Here is a 22,442-nt window from a genome sequence, read left to right as displayed (position 1 = left end):
GACGTGTGTAATTTGTCCACGCAGCTCAGCTTTTTTTAATCGAAGGTCCTTAAAAAGGCACCCCGACCTATAGACGAAAGCAGAGGAAAGGGGCTGGGTCCCCTGTGTCCCAGGTTGCTTTGCTCCCATTGCCCTCAGCCACCTTCATGCGCACGCAGTCCCCCACCCAGTCAGGTGCTCTATGTGGGCGTAAAGTGCAGTACCAGCTCATCAGAAAGGTAAATTGCTGGAAAACCCGGCTGCGATGTATACATCTACTTTGGAGCACTCTTCTCCCTTGCACTCTTGAATCGGTCATTCGCAATGTATTCTTCCAGCAAGCTGAATAACGAGGTAGGTGTGAGAAGGTGTACCAGCTGTCTTTGAGCTATCAGCGGCCACTAGGTGTCCCTCTTGTGATTTCCCGGGGATCCCGATTGTACAGGAATTCGTCGGTTCAGTAGCACGGGGGAGGGGATGGCCTGTGCTTGGAAGTGACAAACAGTCTGGTGGAATCATGAGTGTTTTTTCAAGTTCTGATTCATATTCGCTGTAGAATAAAATATGCTTTCAGCCCCCATGAGCTTTGTCACTAGGAGAGCAGTGTAGGAACTTTTGCTGTATGGCTGTGGGTTCCCTGGTGGTCTAGTGGTTAGGATTCGGCGCTCTCACCGCCGCGGCCCGGGTTCGATTCCCGGTCAGGGAACAGTCCTTCTTCTGCCCTTGAATGCTTTTCCTTCCCGCAGGTCAGGGCTTCTCAAAATGAATTTGCTTTTCTGACAAACAGTTTGCCTAGCATCCCGCAATCTGGCTCCTAATTTGATTTTCGCAAGGTTCCCTTTGAGTTGCTTTCCTCGGCGGGAGGAAAATCTCTTGTGCAAGGCTCTTGAGGAAGTGAGATTCTGTATTCCGAGGTGCGCTTCTTTTCGTAGGCTTCTGACCACATGGTGTGCGGCAGGAAGTCATCTTTGACAGGGCCGCAGGCTTTGTCTCCAAATGGCATCCCGGACCCACTGCAACCCACCTTTTTGCTGAAACGGAAGTCTGGTTCAGGGTAAGAAAAAGCTGAGCTGCACGTACCGAAAGCAGCAGAGCCCAGCGGCGGAGAGGGTGTGGCCAGGGCTGTCTGATTTGCATAGTGACCAGTGGCATCTTGGGAATGTACAGGCTTTGGAGCCTAACGGGTGCTGCAGGGGTCTGCCTGGCCGGAGAAATGCCTGTCTGGCGCTCCCCTCAGGACACACGTGTCTTCCGTTCGAGCATGGAGGGTGAGGGACATGGGTCACCCTCATATACAGGGGTGTGGGCATGGGCAGGATGGGGCGTGGGGGACCCGTCAGGGCATTGCCCGTTTGGAAGCCCGTTCGGAAGGCAAGAGGAGGCGGAGGCGGAGGCGGGAATCTCTGCTCAATTTTTTCCCGAGGCCTGGGGACAAGCCTTTGCACATTTGATCCAGCCGGGCCTGCATCAGCAGATCCTGCTCCGATGGCAAGGGAGAGCCTGCAGGTGTAAATCAAAGAAAGGGGAGAAATCCGCAAGAGGCGGGTTAACAAATTCCAGTGGCAGGCCCATGTTCCCCAGGAAGCAAGTACTTCCTCCTGCTACCTTCAGTGGGAAAAGACATAGGAGGTGTATTTCTCTAAGCAGGGGCTCTGCGTAGGTGGCACTGCATTGCTTTGGCAAACATCCATGCTAAGTGCAGAGTAGCAGCAGACCCCACAGCTGAGACGTGAATTGGGACTGTTAAGGAAGGGCACTGGGAGGGTGAGGAGGGCAGAGGAAAATGCTTTACAAAAGCATCTGCAAGTTCCTACACACCCACTGAAAACCCATACCAGGGATGGGGCTCGAACCCATGCGGACAACTGTCCATTGGATCTTAAGTCCAACGCCTTAACCACTCGGCCACCCTGGTGAGACCCTAGGTCCTGCCTTACTCAGCTCCCTTTTCATGCTGGCTGCTCCAGCGCAGGCTGTCCAGCAAGAGGTGATTGCAGAGTAAAAAGGCTTTTGCAGGAGGATAAAGGTAATTGCTTATGACAAACACACTGTGTGACACCTAACTTTTCCCCACTCGTACTTTATGGGCAATCTATACAGTGGAGTTAGCTTAGTCACAATAAGGAAGTGAGCAAGGCAGGCTCACAAGAGCATCTCCTCCCTGGTGGTCTAGTGGCTAGGATTCGGCGCTTTCACCGCCGCGGCCCGGGTTCGATTCCCGGTCAGGGAAGATCCCTCTAAGACGTAGACGTGCGTAATTTGTCCACGCAGCTCAGCTTTTTTTAATCGAAGGTCCTTAAAAAGGCACCCCGACCTATAGACGAAAGCAGAGGAAAGGGGCTGGGTCCCCTGTGTCCCAGGTTGCTTTGCTCCCATTGCCCTCAGCCACCTTCATGCGCACGCAGTCCCCCACCCAGTCAGGTGCTCTATGTGGGCGTAAAGTGCAGTACCAGCTCATCAGAAAGGTAAATTGCTGGAAAACCCGGCTGCGATGTATACATCTACTTTGGAGCACTCTTCTCCCTTGCACTCTTGAATCGGTCATTCGCAATGTATTCTTCCAGCAAGCTGAATAACGAGGTAGGTGTGAGAAGGTGTACCAGCTGTCTTTGAGCTATCAGCGGCCACTAGGTGTCCCTCTTGTGATTTCCCGGGGATCCCGATTGTACAGGAATTCGTCGGTTCAGTAGCACGGGGGAGGGGATGGCCTGTGCTTGGAAGTGACAAACAGTCTGGTGGAATCATGAGTGTTTTTTCAAGTTCTGATTCATATTCGCTGTAGAATAAAATATGCTTTCAGCCCCCATGAGCTTTGTCACTAGGAGAGCAGTGTAGGAACTTTTGCTGTTTGGCTGTGGGTTCCCTGGTGGTCTAGTGGTTAGGATTCGGCGCTCTCACCGCCGCGGCCCGGGTTCGATTCCCGGTCAGGGAACAGTCCTTCTTCTGCCCTTGAATGCTTTTCCTTCCCGCAGGTCAGGGCTTCTCAAAATGAATTTGCTTTTCTGACAAACAGTTTGCCTAGCATCCCGCAATCTGGCTCCTAATTTGATTTTCGCAAGGTTCCCTTTGAGTTGCTTTCCTCGGCGGGAGGAAAATCTCTTGTGCAAGGCTCTTGAGGAAGTGAGATTCTGTATTCCGAGGTGCGCTTCTTTTCGTAGGCTTCTGACCACATGGTGTGCGGCAGGAAGTCATCTTTGACAGGGACGCAGGCTTTGTCTCCAAATGGCATCCCGGACCCACTGCAACCCACCTTTTTGCTGAAACGGAAGTCTGGTTCAGGGTAAGAAAAAGCTGAGCTGCACGTACCGAAAGCAGCAGAGCCCAGCGGCGGAGAGGGTGTGGCCAGGGCTGTCTGATTTGCATAGTGACCAGTGGCATCTTGGGAATGTACAGGCTTTGGAGCCTAACGGGTGCTGCAGGGGTCTGCCTGGCCGGAGAAATGCCTGTCTGGCGCTCCCCTCAGGACACACGTGTCTTCCGTTCGAGCATGGAGGGTGAGGGACATGGGTCACCCTCATATACAGGGGTGTGGGCATGGGCAGGATGGGGCGTGGGGGACCCGTCAGGGCATTGCCCGTTTGGAAGCCCGTTCGGAAGGCAAGAGGAGGCGGAGGCGGAGGCGGGAATCTCTGCTCAATTTTTTCCCGAGGCCTGGGGACAAGCCTTTGCACATTTGATCCAGCCGGGCCTGCATCAGCAGATCCTGCTCCGATGGCAAGGGAGAGCCTGCAGGTGTAAATCAAAGAAAGGGGAGAAATCCGCAAGAGGCGGGTTAACAAATTCCAGTGGCAGGCCCATGTTCCCCAGGAAGCAAGTACTTCCTCCTGCTCCCTTCAGTGGGAAAAGACATAGGAGGTGTATTTCTCTAAGCAGGGGCTCTGCGTAGGTGGCACTGCATTGCTTTGGGAAGCATCCATGCTAAGTGCAGAGTAGCAGCAGACCCCACAGCTGAGACGTGAATTGGGACTGTTAAGGAAGGGCACTGGGAGGGTGAGGAGGGCAGAGGAAAATGCTTTAAAAAAGCATCTGCAAGTTCCTACACACCCGCTGAAAACCCATACCAGGGATGGGGCTCGAACCCATGCGGACAACTGTCCATTGGATCTTAAGTCCAACGCCTTAACCACTCGGCCACCCTGGTGAGACCCTAGGTCCTGCCTTACTCAGCTCCCTTTTCATGCTGGCTGCTCCAGCGCAGGCTGTCCAGCAAGAGGTGATTGCAGAGTAAAAAGGCTTTTGCAGGAGGATAAAGGTAATTGCTTATGACAAACACACTGTGTGACACCTAACTTTTCCCCACTCGTACTTTATGGGCAATCTATACAGTGGAGTTAGCTTAGTCACAATAAGGAAGTGAGCAAGGCAGGCTCACAAGAGCATCTCCTCCCTGGTGGTCTAGTGGCTAGGATTCGGCGCTTTCACCGCCGCGGCCCGGGTTCGATTCCCGGTCAGGGAAGATCCCTCTAAGACGTAGACGTGCGTAATTTGTCCACGCAGCTCAGCTTTTTTTAATCGAAGGTCCTTAAAAAGGCACCCCGACCTATAGACGAAAGCAGAGGAAAGGGGCTGGGTCCCCTGTGTCCCAGGTTGCTTTGCTCCCATTGCCCTCAGCCACCTTCATGCGCACGCAGTCCCCCACCCAGTCAGGTGCTCTATGTGGGCGTAAAGTGCAGTACCAGCTCATCAGAAAGGTAAATTGCTGGAAAACCCGGCTGCGATGTATACATCTACTTTGGAGCACTCTTCTCCCTTGCACTCTTGAATCGGTCATTCGCAATGTATTCTTCCAGCAAGCTGAATAACGAGGTAGGTGTGAGAAGGTGTACCAGCTGTCTTTGAGCTATCAGCGGCCACTAGGTGTCCCTCTTGTGATTTCCCGGGGATCCCGATTGTACAGGAATTCGTCGGTTCAGTAGCACGGGGGAGGGGATGGCCTGTGCTTGGAAGTGACAAACAGTCTGGTGGAATCATGAGTGTTTTTTCAAGTTCTGATTCATATTCGCTGTAGAATAAAATATGCTTTCAGCCCCCATGAGCTTTGTCACTAGGAGAGCAGTGTAGGAACTTTTGCTGTTTGGCTGTGGGTTCCCTGGTGGTCTAGTGGTTAGGATTCGGCGCTCTCACCGCCGCGGCCCGGGTTCGATTCCCGGTCAGGGAACAGTCCTTCTTCTGCCCTTGAATGCTTTTCCTTCCCGCAGGTCAGGGCTTCTCAAAATGAATTTGCTTTTCTGACAAACAGTTTGCCTAGCATCCCGCAATCTGGCTCCTAATTTGATTTTCGCAAGGTTCCCTTTGAGTTGCTTTCCTCGGCGGGAGGAAAATCTCTTGTGCAAGGCTCTTGAGGAAGTGAGATTCTGTATTCCGAGGTGCGCTTCTTTTCGTAGGCTTCTGACCACATGGTGTGCGGCAGGAAGTCATCTTTGACAGGGACGCAGGCTTTGTCTCCAAATGGCATCCCGGACCCACTGCAACCCACCTTTTTGCTGAAACGGAAGTCTGGTTCAGGGTAAGAAAAAGCTGAGCTGCACGTACCGAAAGCAGCAGAGCCCAGCGGCGGAGAGGGTGTGGCCAGGGCTGTCTGATTTGCATAGTGACCAGTGGCATCTTGGGAATGTACAGGCTTTGGAGCCTAACGGGTGCTGCAGGGGTCTGCCTGGCCGGAGAAATGCCTGTCTGGCGCTCCCCTCAGGACACACGTGTCTTCCGTTCGAGCATGGAGGGTGAGGGACATGGGTCACCCTCATATACAGGGGTGTGGGCATAGGCAGGATGGGGCGTGGGGGACCCGTCAGGGCATTGCCCGTTTGGAAGCCCGTTCGGAAGGCAAGAGGAGGCGGAGGCGGGAATCTCTGCTCAATTTTTTCCCGAGGCCTGGGGACAAGCCTTTGCACATTTGATCCAGCCGGGCCTGCATCAGCAGATCCTGCTCCGATGGCAAGGGAGAGCCTGCAGGTGTAAATCAAAGAAAGGGGAGAAATCCGCAAGAGGCGGGTTAACAAATTCCAGTGGCAGGCCCATGTTCCCCAGGAAGCAAGTACTTCCTCCTGCTCCCTTCAGTGGGAAAAGACATAGGAGGTGTATTTCTCTAAGCAGGGGCTCTGCGTAGGTGGCACTGCATTGCTTTGGGAAGCATCCATGCTAAGTGCAGAGTAGCAGCAGACCCCACAGCTGAGACGTGAATTGGGACTGTTAAGGAAGGGCACTGGGAGGGTGAGGAGGGCAGAGGAAAATGCTTTAAAAAAGCATCTGCAAGTTCCTACACACCCGCTGAAAACCCATACCAGGGATGGGGCTCGAACCCATGCGGACAACTGTCCATTGGATCTTAAGTCCAACGCCTTAACCACTCGGCCACCCTGGTGAGACCCTAGGCCCTGCCTTACTCAGCTCCCTTTTCATGCTGGCTGCTCCAGCGCAGGCTGTCCAGCAAGAGGTGATTGCAGAGTAAAAAGGCTTTTGCAGGAGGATAAAGGTAATTGCTTATGACAAACACACTGTGTGACACCTAACTTTTCCCCACTCGTACTTTATGGGCAATCTATACAGTGGAGTTAGCTTAGTCACAATAAGGAAGTGAGCAAGGCAGGCTCACAAGAGCATCTCCTCCCTGGTGGTCTAGTGGCTAGGATTCGGCGCTTTCACCGCCGCGGCCCGGGTTCGATTCCCGGTCAGGTAAGATCCCTCTAAGACGTAGACGTGCGTAATTTGTCCACGCAGCTCAGCTTTTTTTAATCGAAGGTCCTTAAAAAGGCACCCCGACCTATAGACGAAAGCAGAGGAAAGGGGCTGGGTCCCCTGTGTCCCAGGTTGCTTTGCTCCCATTGCCCTCAGCCACCTTCATGCGCACGCAGTCCCCCACCCAGTCAGGTGCTCTATGTGGGCGTAAAGTGCAGTACCAGCTCATCAGAAAGGTAAATTGCTGGAAAACCCGGCTGCGATGTATACATCTACTTTGGAGCACTCTTCTCCCTTGCACTCTTGAATCGGTCATTCGCAATGTATTCTTCCAGCAAGCTGAATAACGAGGTAGGTGTGAGAAGGTGTACCAGCTGTCTTTGAGCTATCAGCGGCCACTAGGTGTCCCTCTTGTGATTTCCCGGGGATCCCGATTGTACAGGAATTCGTCGGTTCAGTAGCACGGGGGAGGGGATGGCCTGTGCTTGGAAGTGACAAACAGTCTGGTGGAATCATGAGTGTTTTTTCAAGTTCTGATTCATATTCGCTGTAGAATAAAATATGCTTTCAGCCCCCATGAGCTTTGTCACTAGGAGAGCAGTGTAGGAACTTTTGCTGTATGGCTCTGGGTTCCCTGGTGGTCTAGTGGTTAGGATTCTGCGCTCTCACCGCCGCGGCCCGGGTTCGATTCCCGGTCAGAGAACAGTCCTTCTTCTGCCCTTGAATGCTTTTCCTTCCCGCAGGTCAGGGCTTCTCAAAATGAATTTGCTTTTCTGACAAACAGTTTGCCTAGCATCCCGCAATCTGGCTCCTAATTTGATTTTCGCAAGGTTCCCTTTGAGTTGCTTTCCTCGGCGGGAGGAAAATCTCTTGTGCAAGGCTCTTGAGGAAGTGAGATTCTGTATTCCGAGGTGCGCTTCTTTTCGTAGGCTTCTGACCACATGGTGTGCGGCAGGAAGTCATCTTTGACAGGGCCGCAGGCTTTGTCTCCAAATGGCATCCCGGACCCACTGCAACCCACCTTTTTGCTGAAACGGAAGTCTGGTTCAGGGTAAGAAAAAGCTGAGCTGCACGTACCGAAAGCAGCAGATCCCAGCGGCGGAGAGGGTGTGGCCAGGGCTGTCTGATTTGCATAGTGACCAGTGGCATCTTGGGAATGTACAGGCTTTGGAGCCTAACGGGTGCTGCAGGGGTCTGCCTGGCCGGAGAAATGCCTGTCTGGCGCTCCCCTCAGGACACACGTGTCTTCCGTTCGAGCATGGAGGGTGAGGGACATGGGTCACCCTCATATACAGGGGTGTGGGCATAGGCAGGATGGGGCGTGGGGGACCCGTCAGGGCATTGCCCGTTTGGAAGCCCGTTCGGAAGGCAAGAGGAGGCGGAGGCGGAGGCGGGAATCTCTGCTCAATTTTTTCCCGAGGCCTGGGGACAAGCCTTTGCACATTTGATCCAGCCGGGCCTGCATCAGCAGATCCTGCTCCGATGGCAAGGGAGAGCCTGCAGGTGTAAATCAAAGAAAGGGGAGAAATCCGCAAGAGGCGGGTTAACAAATTCCAGTGGCAGGCCCATGTTCCCCAGGAAGCAAGTACTTCCTCCTGCTCCCTTCAGTGGGAAAAGACATAGGAGGTGTATTTCTCTAAGCAGGGGCTCTGCGTAGGTGGCACTGCATTGCTTTGGGAAGCATCCATGCTAAGTGCAGAGTAGCAGCAGACCCCACAGCTGAGACGTGAATTGGGACTGTTAAGGAAGGGCACTGGGAGGGTGAGGAGGGCAGAGGAAAATGCTTTAAAAAAGCATCTGCAAGTTCCTACACACCCGCTGAAAACCCATACCAGGGATGGGGCTCGAACCCATGCGGACAACTGTCCATTGGATCTTAAGTCCAACGCCTTAACCACTCGGCCACCCTGGTGAGACCCTAGGCCCTGCCTTACTCAGCTCCCTTTTCATGCTGGCTGCTCCAGCGCAGGCTGTCCAGCAAGAGGTGATTGCAGAGTAAAAAGGCTTTTGCAGGAGGATAAAGGTAATTGCTTATGACAAACACACTGTGTGACACCTAACTTTTCCCCACTCGTACTTTATGGGCAATCTATACAGTGGAGTTAGCTTAGTCACAATAAGGAAGTGAGCAAGGCAGGCTCACAAGAGCATCTCCTCCCTGGTGGTCTAGTGGCTAGGATTCGGCGCTTTCACCGCCGCGGCCCGGGTTCGATTCCCGGTCAGGTAAGATCCCTCTAAGACGTAGACGTGCGTAATTTGTCCACGCAGCTCAGCTTTTTTTAATCGAAGGTCCTTAAAAAGGCACCCCGACCTATAGACGAAAGCAGAGGAAAGGGGCTGGGTCCCCTGTGTCCCAGGTTGCTTTGCTCCCATTGCCCTCAGCCACCTTCATGCGCACGCAGTCCCCCACCCAGTCAGGTGCTCTATGTGGGCGTAAAGGGCAGTACCAGCTCATCAGAAAGGTAAATTGCTGGAAAACCCGGCTGCGATGTATACATCTACTTTGGAGCACTCTTCTCCCTTGCACTCTTGAATCGGTCATTCGCAATGTATTCTTCCAGCAAGCTGAATAACGAGGTAGGTGTGAGAAGGTGTACCAGCTGTCTTTGAGCTATCAGCGGCCACTAGGTGTCCCTCTTGTGATTTCCCGGGGATCCCGATTGTACAGGAATTCGTCGGTTCAGTAGCACGGGGGAGGGGATGGCCTGTGCTTGGAAGTGACAAACAGTCTGGTGGAATCATGAGTGTTTTTTCAAGTTCTGATTCATATTCGCTGTAGAATAAAATATGCTTTCAGCCCCCATGAGCTTTGTCACTAGGAGAGCAGTGTAGGAACTTTTGCTGTATGGCTCTGGGTTCCCTGGTGGTCTAGTGGTTAGGATTCTGCGCTCTCACCGCCGCGGCCCGGGTTCGATTCCCGGTCAGGGAACAGTCCTTCTTCTGCCCTTGAATGCTTTTCCTTCCCGCAGGTCAGGGCTTCTCAAAATGAATTTGCTTTTCTGACAAACAGTTTGCCTAGCATCCCGCAATCTGGCTCCTAATTTGATTTTCGCAAGGTTCCCTTTGAGTTGCTTTCCTCGGCGGGAGGAAAATCTCTTGTGCAAGGCTCTTGAGGAAGTGAGATTCTGTATTCCGAGGTGCGCTTCTTTTCGTATGCTTCTGACCACATGGTGTGCGGCAGGAAGTCATCTTTGACAGGGCCGCAGGCTTTGTCTCCAAATGGCATCCCGGACCCACTGCAACCCACCTTTTTGCTGAAACGGAAGTCTGGTTCAGGGTAAGAAAAAGCTGAGCTGCACGTACCGAAAGCAGCAGATCCCAGCGGCGGAGAGGGTGTGGCCAGGGCTGTCTGATTTGCATAGTGACCAGTGGCATCTTGGGAATGTACAGGCTTTGGAGCCTAACGGGTGCTGCAGGGGTCTGCCTGGCCGGAGAAATGCCTGTCTGGCGCTCCCCTCAGGACACACGTGTCTTCCGTTCGAGCATGGAGGGTGAGGGACATGGGTCACCCTCATATACAGGGGTGTGGGCATGGGCAGGATGGGGCGTGGGGGACCCGTCAGGGCATTGCCCGTTTGGAAGCCCGTTCGGAAGGCAAGAGGAGGCGGAGGCGGAGGCGGAGGCGGGAATCTCTGCTCAATTTTTTCCCGAGGCCTGGGGACAAGCCTTTGCACATTTGATCCAGCCGGGCCTGCATCAGCAGATCCTGCTCCGATGGCAAGGGAGAGCCTGCAGGTGTAAATCAAAGAAAGGGGAGAAATCCGCAAGAGGCGGGTTAACAAATTCCAGTGGCAGGCCCATGTTCCCCAGGAAGCAAGTACTTCCTCCTGCTCCCTTCAGTGGGAAAAGACATAGGAGGTGTATTTCTCTAAGCAGGGGCTCTGCGTAGGTGGCACTGCATTGCTTTGGGAAGCATCCATGCTAAGTGCAGAGTAGCAGCAGACCCCACAGCTGAGACGTGAATTGGGACTGTTAAGGAAGGGCACTGGGAGGGTGAGGAGGGCAGAGGAAAATGCTTTAAAAAAGCATCTGCAAGTTCCTACACACCCGCTGAAAACCCATACCAGGGATGGGGCTCGAACCCATGCGGACAAATGTCCATTGGATCTTAAGTCCAACGCCTTAACCACTCGGCCACCCTGGTGAGACCCTAGGCCCTGCCTTACTCAGCTCCCTTTTCATGCTGGCTGCTCCAGCGCAGGCTGTCCAGCAAGAGGTGATTGCAGAGTAAAAAGGCTTTTGCAGGAGGATAAAGGTAATTGCTTATGACAAACACACTGTGTGACACCTAACTTTTCCCCACTCGTACTTTATGGGCAATCTATACAGTGGAGTTAGCTTAGTCACAATAAGGAAGTGAGCAAGGCAGGCTCACAAGAGCATCTCCTCCCTGGTGGTCTAGTGGCTAGGATTCGGCGCTTTCACCGCCGCGGCCCGGGTTCGATTCCCGGTCAGGGAAGATCCCTCTAAGACGTAGACGTGTGTAATTTGTCCACGCAGCTCAGCTTTTTTTAATCGAAGGTCCTTAAAAAGGCACCCCGACCTATAGACGAAAGCAGAGGAAAGGGGCTGGGTCCCCTGTGTCCCAGGTTGCTTTGCTCCCATTGCCCTCAGCCACCTTCATGCGCACGCAGTCCCCCACCCAGTCAGGTGCTCTATGTGGGCGTAAAGTGCAGTACCAGCTCATCAGAAAGGTAAATTGCTGGAAAACCCGGCTGCGATGTATACATCTACTTTGGAGCACTCTTCTCCCTTGCACTCTTGAATCGGTCATTCGCAATGTATTCTTCCAGCAAGCTGAATAACGAGGTAGGTGTGAGAAGGTGTACCAGCTGTCTTTGAGCTATCAGCGGCCACTAGGTGTCCCTCTTGTGATTTCCCGGGGATCCCGATTGTACAGGAATTCGTCGGTTCAGTAGCACGGGGGAGGGGATGGCCTGTGCTTGGAAGTGACAAACAGTCTGGTGGAATCATGAGTGTTTTTTCAAGTTCTGATTCATATTCGCTGTAGAATAAAATATGCTTTCAGCCCCCATGAGCTTTGTCACTAGGAGAGCAGTGTAGGAACTTTTGCTGTATGGCTGTGGGTTCCCTGGTGGTCTAGTGGTTAGGATTCGGCGCTCTCACCGCCGCGGCCCGGGTTCGATTCCCGGTCAGGGAACAGTCCTTCTTCTGCCCTTGAATGCTTTTCCTTCCCGCAGGTCAGGGCTTCTCAAAATGAATTTGCTTTTCTGACAAACAGTTTGCCTAGCATCCCGCAATCTGGCTCCTAATTTGATTTTCGCAAGGTTCCCTTTGAGTTGCTTTCCTCGGCGGGAGGAAAATCTCTTGTGCAAGGCTCTTGAGGAAGTGAGATTCTGTATTCCGAGGTGCGCTTCTTTTCGTAGGCTTCTGACCACATGGTGTGCGGCAGGAAGTCATCTTTGACAGGGCCGCAGGCTTTGTCTCCAAATGGCATCCCGGACCCACTGCAACCCACCTTTTTGCTGAAACGGAAGTCTGGTTCAGGGTAAGAAAAAGCTGAGCTGCACGTACCGAAAGCAGCAGAGCCCAGCGGCGGAGAGGGTGTGGCCAGGGCTGTCTGATTTGCATAGTGACCAGTGGCATCTTGGGAATGTACAGGCTTTGGAGCCTAACGGGTGCTGCAGGGGTCTGCCTGGCCGGAGAAATGCCTGTCTGGCGCTCCCCTCAGGACACACGTGTCTTCCGTTCGAGCATGGAGGGTGAGGGACATGGGTCACCCTCATATACAGGGGTGTGGGCATGGGCAGGATGGGGCGTGGGGGACCCGTCAGGGCATTGCCCGTTTGGAAGCCCGTTCGGAAGGCAAGAGGAGGCGGAGGCGGAGGCGGAGGCGGGAATCTCTGCTCAATTTTTTCCCGAGGCCTGGGGACAAGCCTTTGCACATTTGATCCAGCCGGGCCTGCATCAGCAGATCCTGCTCCGATGGCAAGGGAGAGCCTGCAGGTGTAAATCAAAGAAAGGGGAGAAATCCGCAAGAGGCGGGTTAACAAATTCCAGTGGCAGGCCCATGTTCCCCAGGAAGCAAGTACTTCCTCCTGCTCCCTTCAGTGGGAAAAGACATAGGAGGTGTATTTCTCTAAGCAGGGGCTCTGCGTAGGTGGCACTGCATTGCTTTGGCAAACATCCATGCTAAGTGCAGAGTAGCAGCAGACCCCACAGCTGAGACGTGAATTGGGACTGTTAAGGAAGGGCACTGGGAGGGTGAGGAGGGCAGAGGAAAATGCTTTACAAAAGCATCTGCAAGTTCCTACACACCCGCTGAAAACCCATACCAGGGATGGGGCTCGAACCCATGCGGACAACTGTCCATTGGATCTTAAGTCCAACGCCTTAACCACTCGGCCACCCTGGTGAGACCCTAGGCCCTGCCTTACTCAGCTCCCTTTTCATGCTGGCTGCTCCAGCGCAGGCTGTCCAGCAAGAGGTGATTGCAGAGTAAAAAGGCTTTTGCAGGAGGATAAAGGTAATTGCTTATGACAAACACACTGTGTGACACCTAACTTTTCCCCACTCGTACTTTATGGGCAATCTATACAGTGGAGTTAGCTTAGTCACAATAAGGAAGTGAGCAAGGCAGGCTCACAAGAGCATCTCCTCCCTGGTGGTCTAGTGGCTAGGATTCGGCGCTTTCACCGCCGCGGCCCGGGTTCGATTCCCGGTCAGGGAAGATCCCTCTAAGACGTAGACGTGTGTAATTTGTCCACGCAGCTCAGCTTTTTTTAATCGAAGGTCCTTAAAAAGGCACCCCGACCTATAGACGAAAGCAGAGGAAAGGGGCTGGGTCCCCTGTGTCCCAGGTTGCTTTGCTCCCATTGCCCTCAGCCACCTTCATGCGCACGCAGTCCCCCACCCAGTCAGGTGCTCTATGTGGGCGTAAAGTGCAGTACCAGCTCATCAGAAAGGTAAATTGCTGGAAAACCCGGCTGCGATGTATACATCTACTTTGGAGCACTCTTCTCCCTTGCACTCTTGAATCGGTCATTCGCAATGTATTCTTCCAGCAAGCTGAATAACGAGGTAGGTGTGAGAAGGTGTACCAGCTGTCTTTGAGCTATCAGCGGCCACTAGGTGTCCCTCTTGTGATTTCCCGGGGATCCCGATTGTACAGGAATTCGTCGGTTCAGTAGCACGGGGGAGGGGATGGCCTGTGCTTGGAAGTGACAAACAGTCTGGTGGAATCATGAGTGTTTTTTCAAGTTCTGATTCATATTCGCTGTAGAATAAAATATGCTTTCAGCCCCCATGAGCTTTGTCACTAGGAGAGCAGTGTAGGAACTTTTGCTGTATGGCTGTGGGTTCCCTGGTGGTCTAGTGGTTAGGATTCGGCGCTCTCACCGCCGCGGCCCGGGTTCGATTCCCGGTCAGGGAACAGTCCTTCTTCTGCCCTTGAATGCTTTTCCTTCCCGCAGGTCAGGGCTTCTCAAAATGAATTTGCTTTTCTGACAAACAGTTTGCCTAGCATCCCGCAATCTGGCTCCTAATTTGATTTTCGCAAGGTTCCCTTTGAGTTGCTTTCCTCGGCGGGAGGAAAATCTCTTGTGCAAGGCTCTTGAGGAAGTGAGATTCTGTATTCCGAGGTGCGCTTCTTTTCGTAGGCTTCTGACCACATGGTGTGCGGCAGGAAGTCATCTTTGACAGGGCCGCAGGCTTTGTCTCCAAATGGCATCCCGGACCCACTGCAACCCACCTTTTTGCTGAAACGGAAGTCTGGTTCAGGGTAAGAAAAAGCTGAGCTGCACGTACCGAAAGCAGCAGAGCCCAGCGGCGGAGAGGGTGTGGCCAGGGCTGTCTGATTTGCATAGTGACCAGTGGCATCTTGGGAATGTACAGGCTTTGGAGCCTAACGGGTGCTGCAGGGGTCTGCCTGGCCGGAGAAATGCCTGTCTGGCGCTCCCCTCAGGACACACGTGTCTTCCGTTCGAGCATGGAGGGTGAGGGACATGGGTCACCCTCATATACAGGGGTGTGGGCATGGGCAGGATGGGGCGTGGGGGACCCGTCAGGGCATTGCCCGTTTGGAAGCCCGTTCGGAAGGCAAGAGGAGGCGGAGGCGGAGGCGGGAATCTCTGCTCAATTTTTTCCCGAGGCCTGGGGACAAGCCTTTGCACATTTGATCCAGCCGGGCCTGCATCAGCAGATCCTGCTCCGATGGCAAGGGAGAGCCTGCAGGTGTAAATCAAAGAAAGGGGAGAAATCCGCAAGAGGCGGGTTAACAAATTCCAGTGGCAGGCCCATGTTCCCCAGGAAGCAAGTACTTCCTCCTGCTCCCTTCAGTGGGAAAAGACATAGGAGGTGTATTTCTCTAAGCAGGGGCTCTGCGTAGGTGGCACTGCATTGCTTTGGGAAGCATCCATGCTAAGTGCAGAGTAGCAGCAGACCCCACAGCTGAGACGTGAATTGGGACTGTTAAGGAAGGGCACTGGGAGGGTGAGGAGGGCAGAGGAAAATGCTTTAAAAAAGCATCTGCAAGTTCCTACACACCCGCTGAAAACCCATACCAGGGATGGGGCTCGAACCCATGCGGACAACTGTCCATTGGATCTTAAGTCCAACGCCTTAACCACTCGGCCACCCTGGTGAGACCCTAGGCCCTGCCTTACTCAGCTCCCTTTTCATGCTGGCTGCTCCAGCGCAGGCTGTCCAGCAAGAGGTGATTGCAGAGTAAAAAGGCTTTTGCAGGAGGATAAAGGTAATTGCTTATGACAAACACACTGTGTGACACCTAACTTTTCCCCACTCGTACTTTATGGGCAATCTATACAGTGGAGTTAGCTTAGTCACAATAAGGAAGTGAGCAAGGCAGGCTCACAAGAGCATCTCCTCCCTGGTGGTCTAGTGGCTAGGATTCGGCGCTTTCACCGCCGCGGCCCGGGTTCGATTCCCGGTCAGGTAAGATCCCTCTAAGACGTAGACGTGCGTAATTTGTCCACGCAGCTCAGCTTTTTTTAATCGAAGGTCCTTAAAAAGGCACCCCGACCTATAGACGAAAGCAGAGGAAAGGGGCTGGGTCCCCTGTGTCCCAGGTTGCTTTGCTCCCATTGCCCTCAGCCACCTTCATGCGCACGCAGTCCCCCACCCAGTCAGGTGCTCTATGTGGGCGTAAAGGGCAGTACCAGCTCATCAGAAAGGTAAATTGCTGGAAAACCCGGCTGCGATGTATACATCTACTTTGGAGCACTCTTCTCCCTTGCACTCTTGAATCGGTCATTCGCAATGTATTCTTCCAGCAAGCTGAATAACGAGGTAGGTGTGAGAAGGTGTACCAGCTGTCTTTGAGCTATCAGCGGCCACTAGGTGTCCCTCTTGTGATTTCCCGGGGATCCCGATTGTACAGGAATTCGTCGGTTCAGTAGCACGGGGGAGGGGATGGCCTGTGCTTGGAAGTGACAAACAGTCTGGTGGAATCATGAGTGTTTTTTCAAGTTCTGATTCATATTCGCTGTAGAATAAAATATGCTTTCAGCCCCCATGAGCTTTGTCACTAGGAGAGCAGTGTAGGAACTTTTGCTGTATGGCTCTGGGTTCCCTGGTGGTCTAGTGGTTAGGATTCTGCGCTCTCACCGCCGCGGCCCGGGTTCGATTCCCGGTCAGGGAACAGTCCTTCTTCTGCCCTTGAATGCTTTTCCTTCCCGCAGGTCAGGGCTTCTCAAAATGAATTTGCTTTTCTGACAAACAGTTTGCCTAGCATCCCGCAATCTGGCTCCTAATTTGATTTTCGCAAGGTTCCCTTTGAGTTGCTTTCCTCGGCGGGAGGAAAATCTCTTGTGCAAGGCTCTTGAGGAAGTGAGATTCTGTATTCCGAGGTGCGCTTCTTTTCGTATGCTTCTGACCACATGGTGTGCGGCAGGAAGTCATCTTTGACAGGGCCGCAGGCTTTGTCTCCAAATGGCATCCCGGACCCACTGCAACCCACCTTTTTGCTGAAACGGAAGTCTGGTTCAGGGTAAGAAAAAGCTGAGCTGCACGTACCGAAAGCAGCAGATCCCAGCGGCGGAGAGGGTGTGGCCAGGGCTGTCTGATTTGCATAGTGACCAGTGGCATCTTGGGAATGTACAGGCTTTGGAGCCTAACGGGTGCTGCAGGGGTCTGCCTGGCCGGAGAAATGCCTGTCTGGCGCTCCCCTCAGGACACACGTGTCTTCCGTTCGAGCATGGAGGGTGAGGGACATGGGTCACCCTCATATACAGGGGTGTGGGCATGGGCAGGATGGGGCGTGGGGGACCCGTCAGGGCATTGCCCGTTTGGAAGCCCGTTCGGAAGGCAAGAGGAGGCGGAGGCGGAGGCGGAGGCGGGAATCTCTGCTCAATTTTTTCCCGAGGCCTGGGGACAAGCCTTTGCACATTTGATCCAGCCGGGCCTGCATCAGCAGATCCTGCTCCGATGGCAAGGGAGAGCCTGCAGGTGTAAATCAAAGAAAGGGGAGAAATCCGCAAGAGGCGGGTTAACAAATTCCAGTGGCAGGCCCATGTTCCCCAGGAAGCAAGTACTTCCTCCTGCTCCCTTCAGTGGGAAAAGACATAGGAGGTGTATTTCTCTAAGCAGGGGCTCTGCGTAGGTGGCACTGCATTGCTTTGGGAAGCATCCATGCTAAGTGCAGAGTAGCAGCAGACCCCACAGCTGAGACGTGAATTGGGACTGTTAAGGAAGGGCACTGGGAGGGTGAGGAGGGCAGAGGAAAATGCTTTAAAAAAGCATCTGCAAGTTCCTACACACCCGCTGAAAACCCATACCAGGGATGGGGCTCGAACCCATGCGGACAAATGTCCATTGGATCTTAAGTCCAACGCCTTAACCACTCGGCCACCCTGGTGAGACCCTAGGCCCTGCCTTACTCAGCTCCCTTTTCATGCTGGCTGCTCCAGCGCAGGCTGTCCAGCAAGAGGTGATTGCAGAGTAAAAAGGCTTTTGCAGGAGGATAAAGGTAATTGCTTATGACAAACACACTGTGTGACACCTAACTTTTCCCCACTCGTACTTTATGGGCAATCTATACAGTGGAGTTAGCTTAGTCACAATAAGGAAGTGAGCAAGGCAGGCTCACAAGAGCATCTCCTCCCTGGTGGTCTAGTGGCTAGGATTCGGCGCTTTCACCGCCGCGGCCCGGGTTCGATTCCCGGTCAGGGAAGATCCCTCTAAGACGTAGACGTGTGTAATTTGTCCACGCAGCTCAGCTTTTTTTAATCGAAGGTCCTTAAAAAGGCACCCCGACCTATAGACGAAAGCAGAGGAAAGGGGCTGGGTCCCCTGTGTCCCAGGTTGCTTTGCTCCCATTGCCCTCAGCCACCTTCATGCGCACGCAGTCCCCCACCCAGTCAGGTGCTCTATGTGGGCGTAAAGTGCAGTACCAGCTCATCAGAAAGGTAAATTGCTGGAAAACCCGGCTGCGATGTATACATCTACTTTGGAGCACTCTTCTCCCTTGCACTCTTGAATCGGTCATTCGCAATGTATTCTTCCAGCAAGCTGAATAACGAGGTAGGTGTGAGAAGGTGTACCAGCTGTCTTTGAGCTATCAGCGGCCACTAGGTGTCCCTCTTGTGATTTCCCGGGGATCCCGATTGTACAGGAATTCGTCGGTTCAGTAGCACGGGGGAGGGGATGGCCTGTGCTTGGAAGTGACAAACAGTCTGGTGGAATCATGAGTGTTTTTTCAAGTTCTGATTCATATTCGCTGTAGAATAAAATATGCTTTCAGCCCCCATGAGCTTTGTCACTAGGAGAGCAGTGTAGGAACTTTTGCTGTATGGCTGTGGGTTCCCTGGTGGTCTAGTGGTTAGGATTCGGCGCTCTCACCGCCGCGGCCCGGGTTCGATTCCCGGTCAGGGAACAGTCCTTCTTCTGCCCTTGAATGCTTTTCCTTCCCGCAGGTCAGGGCTTCTCAAAATGAATTTGCTTTTCTGACAAACAGTTTGCCTAGCATCCCGCAATCTGGCTCCTAATTTGATTTTCGCAAGGTTCCCTTTGAGTTGCTTTCCTCGGCGGGAGGAAAATCTCTTGTGCAAGGCTCTTGAGGAAGTGAGATTCTGTATTCCGAGGTGCGCTTCTTTTCGTAGGCTTCTGACCACATGGTGTGCGGCAGGAAGTCATCTTTGACAGGGCCGCAGGCTTTGTCTCCAAATGGCATCCCGGACCCACTGCAACCCACCTTTTTGCTGAAACGGAAGTCTGGTTCAGGGTAAGAAAAAGCTGAGCTGCACGTACCGAAAGCAGCAGAGCCCAGCGGCGGAGAGGGTGTGGCCAGGGCTGTCTGATTTGCATAGTGACCAGTGGCATCTTGGGAATGTACAGGCTTTGGAGCCTAACGGGTGCTGCAGGGGTCTGCCTGGCCGGAGAAATGCCTGTCTGGCGCTCCCCTCAGGACACACGTGTCTTCCGTTCGAGCATGGAGGGTGAGGGACATGGGTCACCCTCATATACAGGGGTGTGGGCATGGGCAGGATGGGGCGTGGGGGACCCGTCAGGGCATTGCCCGTTTGGAAGCCCGTTCGGAAGGCAAGAGGAGGCGGAGGCGGAGGCGGAGGCGGGAATCTCTGCTCAATTTTTTCCCGAGGCCTGGGGACAAGCCTTTGCACATTTGATCCAGCCGGGCCTGCATCAGCAGATCCTGCTCCGATGGCAAGGGAGAGCCTGCAGGTGTAAATCAAAGAAAGGGGAGAAATCCGCAAGAGGCGGGTTAACAAATTCCAGTGGCAGGCCCATGTTCCCCAGGAAGCAAGTACTTCCTCCTGCTCCCTTCAGTGGGAAAAGACATAGGAGGTGTATTTCTCTAAGCAGGGGCTCTGCGTAGGTGGCACTGCATTGCTTTGGCAAACATCCATGCTAAGTGCAGAGTAGCAGCAGACCCCACAGCTGAGACGTGAATTGGGACTGTTAAGGAAGGGCACTGGGAGGGTGAGGAGGGCAGAGGAAAATGCTTTACAAAAGCATCTGCAAGTTCCTACACACCCGCTGAAAACCCATACCAGGGATGGGGCTCGAACCCATGCGGACAACTGTCCATTGGATCTTAAGTCCAACGCCTTAACCACTCGGCCACCCTGGTGAGACCCTAGGCCCTGCCTTACTCAGCTCCCTTTTCATGCTGGCTGCTCCAGCGCAGGCTGTCCAGCAAGAGGTGATTGCAGAGTAAAAAGGCTTTTGCAGGAGGATAAAGGTAATTGCTTATGACAAACACACTGTGTGACACCTAACTTTTCCCCACTCGTACTTTATGGGCAATCTATACAGTGGAGTTAGCTTAGTCACAATAAGGAAGTGAGCAAGGCAGGCTCACAAGAGCATCTCCTCCCTGGTGGTCTAGTGGCTAGGATTCGGCGCTTTCACCGCCGCGGCCCGGGTTCGATTCCCGGTCAGGGAAGATCCCTCTAAGACGTAGACGTGTGTAATTTGTCCACGCAGCTCAGCTTTTTTTAATCGAAGGTCCTTAAAAAGGCACCCCGACCTATAGACGAAAGCAGAGGAAAGGGGCTGGGTCCCCTGTGTCCCAGGTTGCTTTGCTCCCATTGCCCTCAGCCACCTTCATGCGCACGCAGTCCCCCACCCAGTCAGGTGCTCTATGTGGGCGTAAAGTGCAGTACCAGCTCATCAGAAAGGTAAATTGCTGGAAAACCCGGCTGCGATGTATACATCTACTTTGGAGCACTCTTCTCCCTTGCACTCTTGAATCGGTCATTCGCAATGTATTCTTCCAGCAAGCTGAATAACGAGGTAGGTGTGAGAAGGTGTACCAGCTGTCTTTGAGCTATCAGCGGCCACTAGGTGTCCCTCTTGTGATTTCCCGGGGATCCCGATTGTACAGGAATTCGTCGGTTCAGTAGCACGGGGGAGGGGATGGCCTGTGCTTGGAAGTGACAAACAGTCTGGTGGAATCATGAGTGTTTTTTCAAGTTCTGATTCATATTCGCTGTAGAATAAAATATGCTTTCAGCCCCCATGAGCTTTGTCACTAGGAGAGCAGTGTAGGAACTTTTGCTGTATGGCTGTGGGTTCCCTGGTGGTCTAGTGGTTAGGATTCGGCGCTCTCACCGCCGCGGCCCGGGTTCGATTCCCGGTCAGGGAACAGTCCTTCTTCTGCCCTTGAATGCTTTTCCTTCCCGCAGGTCAGGGCTTCTCAAAATGAATTTGCTTTTCTGACAAACAGTTTGCCTAGCATCCCGCAATCTGGCTCCTAATTTGATTTTCGCAAGGTTCCCTTTGAGTTGCTTTCCTCGGCGGGAGGAAAATCTCTTGTGCAAGGCTCTTGAGGAAGTGAGATTCTGTATTCCGAGGTGCGCTTCTTTTCGTAGGCTTCTGACCACATGGTGTGCGGCAGGAAGTCATCTTTGACAGGGCCGCAGGCTTTGTCTCCAAATGGCATCCCGGACCCACTGCAACCCACCTTTTTGCTGAAACGGAAGTCTGGTTCAGGGTAAGAAAAAGCTGAGCTGCACGTACCGAAAGCAGCAGAGCCCAGCGGCGGAGAGGGTGTGGCCAGGGCTGTCTGATTTGCATAGTGACCAGTGGCATCTTGGGAATGTACAGGCTTTGGAGCCTAACGGGTGCTGCAGGGGTCTGCCTGGCCGGAGAAATGCCTGTCTGGCGCTCCCCTCAGGACACACGTGTCTTCCGTTCGAGCATGGAGGGTGAGGGACATGGGTCACCCTCATATACAGGGGTGTGGGCATGGGCAGGATGGGGCGTGGGGGACCCGTCAGGGCATTGCCCGTTTGGAAGCCCGTTCGGAAGGCAAGAGGAGGCGGAGGCGGAGGCGGGAATCTCTGCTCAATTTTTTCCCGAGGCCTGGGGACAAGCCTTTGCACATTTGATCCAGCCGGGCCTGCATCAGCAGATCCTGCTCCGATGGCAAGGGAGAGCCTGCAGGTGTAAATCAAAGAAAGGGGAGAAATCCGCAAGAGGCGGGTTAACAAATTCCAGTGGCAGGCCCATGTTCCCCAGGAAGCAAGTACTTCCTCCTGCTACCTTCAGTGGGAAAAGACATAGGAGGTGTATTTCTCTAAGCAGGGGCTCTGCGTAGGTGGCACTGCATTGCTTTGGCAAACATCCATGCTAAGTGCAGAGTAGCAGCAGACCCCACAGCTGAGACGTGAATTGGGACTGTTAAGGAAGGGCACTGGGAGGGTGAGGAGGGCAGAGGAAAATGCTTTACAAAAGCATCTGCAAGTTCCTACACACCCACTGAAAACCCATACCAGGGATGGGGCTCGAACCCATGCGGACAACTGTCCATTGGATCTTAAGTCCAACGCCTTAACCACTCGGCCACCCTGGTGAGACCCTAGGTCCTGCCTTACTCAGCTCCCTTTTCATGCTGGCTGCTCCAGCGCAGGCTGTCCAGCAAGAGGTGATTGCAGAGTAAAAAGGCTTTTGCAGGAGGATAAAGGTAATTGCTTATGACAAACACACTGTGTGACACCTAACTTTTCCCCACTCGTACTTTATGGGCAATCTATACAGTGGAGTTAGCTTAGTCACAATAAGGAAGTGAGCAAGGCAGGCTCACAAGAGCATCTCCTCCCTGGTGGTCTAGTGGCTAGGATTCGGCGCTTTCACCGCCGCGGCCCGGGTTCGATTCCCGGTCAGGGAAGATCCCTCTAAGACGTAGACGTGCGTAATTTGTCCACGCAGCTCAGCTTTTTTTAATCGAAGGTCCTTAAAAAGGCACCCCGACCTATAGACGAAAGCAGAGGAAAGGGGCTGGGTCCCCTGTGTCCCAGGTTGCTTTGCTCCCATTGCCCTCAGCCACCTTCATGCGCACGCAGTCCCCC

At 53.5% G+C, this 22,442-nt stretch overlaps 24 non-coding genes across 24 annotated transcripts; 14 read left to right on the top strand and 10 right to left on the bottom strand.

Annotated features, from left to right (window-relative positions):
- The first annotated feature begins 613 nt into the window (after nucleotides 1-613).
- TRNAE-CUC (transfer RNA glutamic acid (anticodon CUC)) lies at nucleotides 614-685 on the top strand. The gene has a single exon. It is a non-coding gene; the product is annotated as a tRNA-Glu (tRNA).
- Nucleotides 686-1,811: 1,126 nt separating this feature from the next.
- TRNAL-UAA (transfer RNA leucine (anticodon UAA)) lies at nucleotides 1,812-1,894 on the bottom strand. Its single transcript has one exon. It is a non-coding gene; the product is annotated as a tRNA-Leu (tRNA).
- A 243-nt stretch (nucleotides 1,895-2,137) lies between these two features.
- Nucleotides 2,138-2,209, top strand: TRNAE-UUC (transfer RNA glutamic acid (anticodon UUC)). The gene has a single exon. It is a non-coding gene; the product is annotated as a tRNA-Glu (tRNA).
- A 630-nt stretch (nucleotides 2,210-2,839) lies between these two features.
- On the top strand, nucleotides 2,840-2,911 carry TRNAE-CUC (transfer RNA glutamic acid (anticodon CUC)). The gene has a single exon. It is a non-coding gene; the product is annotated as a tRNA-Glu (tRNA).
- Nucleotides 2,912-4,037: 1,126 nt separating this feature from the next.
- Nucleotides 4,038-4,120, bottom strand: TRNAL-UAA (transfer RNA leucine (anticodon UAA)). The gene has a single exon. It is a non-coding gene; the product is annotated as a tRNA-Leu (tRNA).
- Nucleotides 4,121-4,363: 243 nt separating this feature from the next.
- On the top strand, nucleotides 4,364-4,435 carry TRNAE-UUC (transfer RNA glutamic acid (anticodon UUC)). Its single transcript has one exon. It is a non-coding gene; the product is annotated as a tRNA-Glu (tRNA).
- A 630-nt stretch (nucleotides 4,436-5,065) lies between these two features.
- On the top strand, nucleotides 5,066-5,137 carry TRNAE-CUC (transfer RNA glutamic acid (anticodon CUC)). The gene has a single exon. It is a non-coding gene; the product is annotated as a tRNA-Glu (tRNA).
- Nucleotides 5,138-6,257: 1,120 nt separating this feature from the next.
- TRNAL-UAA (transfer RNA leucine (anticodon UAA)) lies at nucleotides 6,258-6,340 on the bottom strand. Its single transcript has one exon. It is a non-coding gene; the product is annotated as a tRNA-Leu (tRNA).
- Nucleotides 6,341-8,483: 2,143 nt separating this feature from the next.
- TRNAL-UAA (transfer RNA leucine (anticodon UAA)) lies at nucleotides 8,484-8,566 on the bottom strand. The gene has a single exon. It is a non-coding gene; the product is annotated as a tRNA-Leu (tRNA).
- A 2,149-nt stretch (nucleotides 8,567-10,715) lies between these two features.
- Nucleotides 10,716-10,798, bottom strand: TRNAL-UAA (transfer RNA leucine (anticodon UAA)). The gene has a single exon. It is a non-coding gene; the product is annotated as a tRNA-Leu (tRNA).
- Nucleotides 10,799-11,041: 243 nt separating this feature from the next.
- On the top strand, nucleotides 11,042-11,113 carry TRNAE-UUC (transfer RNA glutamic acid (anticodon UUC)). The gene has a single exon. It is a non-coding gene; the product is annotated as a tRNA-Glu (tRNA).
- A 630-nt stretch (nucleotides 11,114-11,743) lies between these two features.
- TRNAE-CUC (transfer RNA glutamic acid (anticodon CUC)) lies at nucleotides 11,744-11,815 on the top strand. Its single transcript has one exon. It is a non-coding gene; the product is annotated as a tRNA-Glu (tRNA).
- Nucleotides 11,816-12,947: 1,132 nt separating this feature from the next.
- Nucleotides 12,948-13,030, bottom strand: TRNAL-UAA (transfer RNA leucine (anticodon UAA)). Its single transcript has one exon. It is a non-coding gene; the product is annotated as a tRNA-Leu (tRNA).
- A 243-nt stretch (nucleotides 13,031-13,273) lies between these two features.
- Nucleotides 13,274-13,345, top strand: TRNAE-UUC (transfer RNA glutamic acid (anticodon UUC)). Its single transcript has one exon. It is a non-coding gene; the product is annotated as a tRNA-Glu (tRNA).
- Nucleotides 13,346-13,975: 630 nt separating this feature from the next.
- Nucleotides 13,976-14,047, top strand: TRNAE-CUC (transfer RNA glutamic acid (anticodon CUC)). The gene has a single exon. It is a non-coding gene; the product is annotated as a tRNA-Glu (tRNA).
- Nucleotides 14,048-15,173: 1,126 nt separating this feature from the next.
- On the bottom strand, nucleotides 15,174-15,256 carry TRNAL-UAA (transfer RNA leucine (anticodon UAA)). The gene has a single exon. It is a non-coding gene; the product is annotated as a tRNA-Leu (tRNA).
- A 2,149-nt stretch (nucleotides 15,257-17,405) lies between these two features.
- On the bottom strand, nucleotides 17,406-17,488 carry TRNAL-UAA (transfer RNA leucine (anticodon UAA)). The gene has a single exon. It is a non-coding gene; the product is annotated as a tRNA-Leu (tRNA).
- A 243-nt stretch (nucleotides 17,489-17,731) lies between these two features.
- TRNAE-UUC (transfer RNA glutamic acid (anticodon UUC)) lies at nucleotides 17,732-17,803 on the top strand. Its single transcript has one exon. It is a non-coding gene; the product is annotated as a tRNA-Glu (tRNA).
- Nucleotides 17,804-18,433: 630 nt separating this feature from the next.
- TRNAE-CUC (transfer RNA glutamic acid (anticodon CUC)) lies at nucleotides 18,434-18,505 on the top strand. The gene has a single exon. It is a non-coding gene; the product is annotated as a tRNA-Glu (tRNA).
- Nucleotides 18,506-19,637: 1,132 nt separating this feature from the next.
- TRNAL-UAA (transfer RNA leucine (anticodon UAA)) lies at nucleotides 19,638-19,720 on the bottom strand. Its single transcript has one exon. It is a non-coding gene; the product is annotated as a tRNA-Leu (tRNA).
- Nucleotides 19,721-19,963: 243 nt separating this feature from the next.
- On the top strand, nucleotides 19,964-20,035 carry TRNAE-UUC (transfer RNA glutamic acid (anticodon UUC)). The gene has a single exon. It is a non-coding gene; the product is annotated as a tRNA-Glu (tRNA).
- A 630-nt stretch (nucleotides 20,036-20,665) lies between these two features.
- TRNAE-CUC (transfer RNA glutamic acid (anticodon CUC)) lies at nucleotides 20,666-20,737 on the top strand. Its single transcript has one exon. It is a non-coding gene; the product is annotated as a tRNA-Glu (tRNA).
- A 1,126-nt stretch (nucleotides 20,738-21,863) lies between these two features.
- On the bottom strand, nucleotides 21,864-21,946 carry TRNAL-UAA (transfer RNA leucine (anticodon UAA)). Its single transcript has one exon. It is a non-coding gene; the product is annotated as a tRNA-Leu (tRNA).
- A 243-nt stretch (nucleotides 21,947-22,189) lies between these two features.
- On the top strand, nucleotides 22,190-22,261 carry TRNAE-UUC (transfer RNA glutamic acid (anticodon UUC)). The gene has a single exon. It is a non-coding gene; the product is annotated as a tRNA-Glu (tRNA).
- Nucleotides 22,262-22,442: the final 181 nt, after the last annotated feature.

This window comes from Triturus cristatus, chromosome 5_2 (genome assembly GCF_964204655.1).
Source record: "Triturus cristatus chromosome 5_2, aTriCri1.1, whole genome shotgun sequence".
In the NCBI taxonomy this organism is placed as follows: Eukaryota; Metazoa; Chordata; class Amphibia; order Caudata; family Salamandridae; genus Triturus; species Triturus cristatus.
The sequence above is the reverse complement of the archived record's forward strand: the minus strand, read 5'-3'. Positions and strand labels throughout refer to the sequence as shown.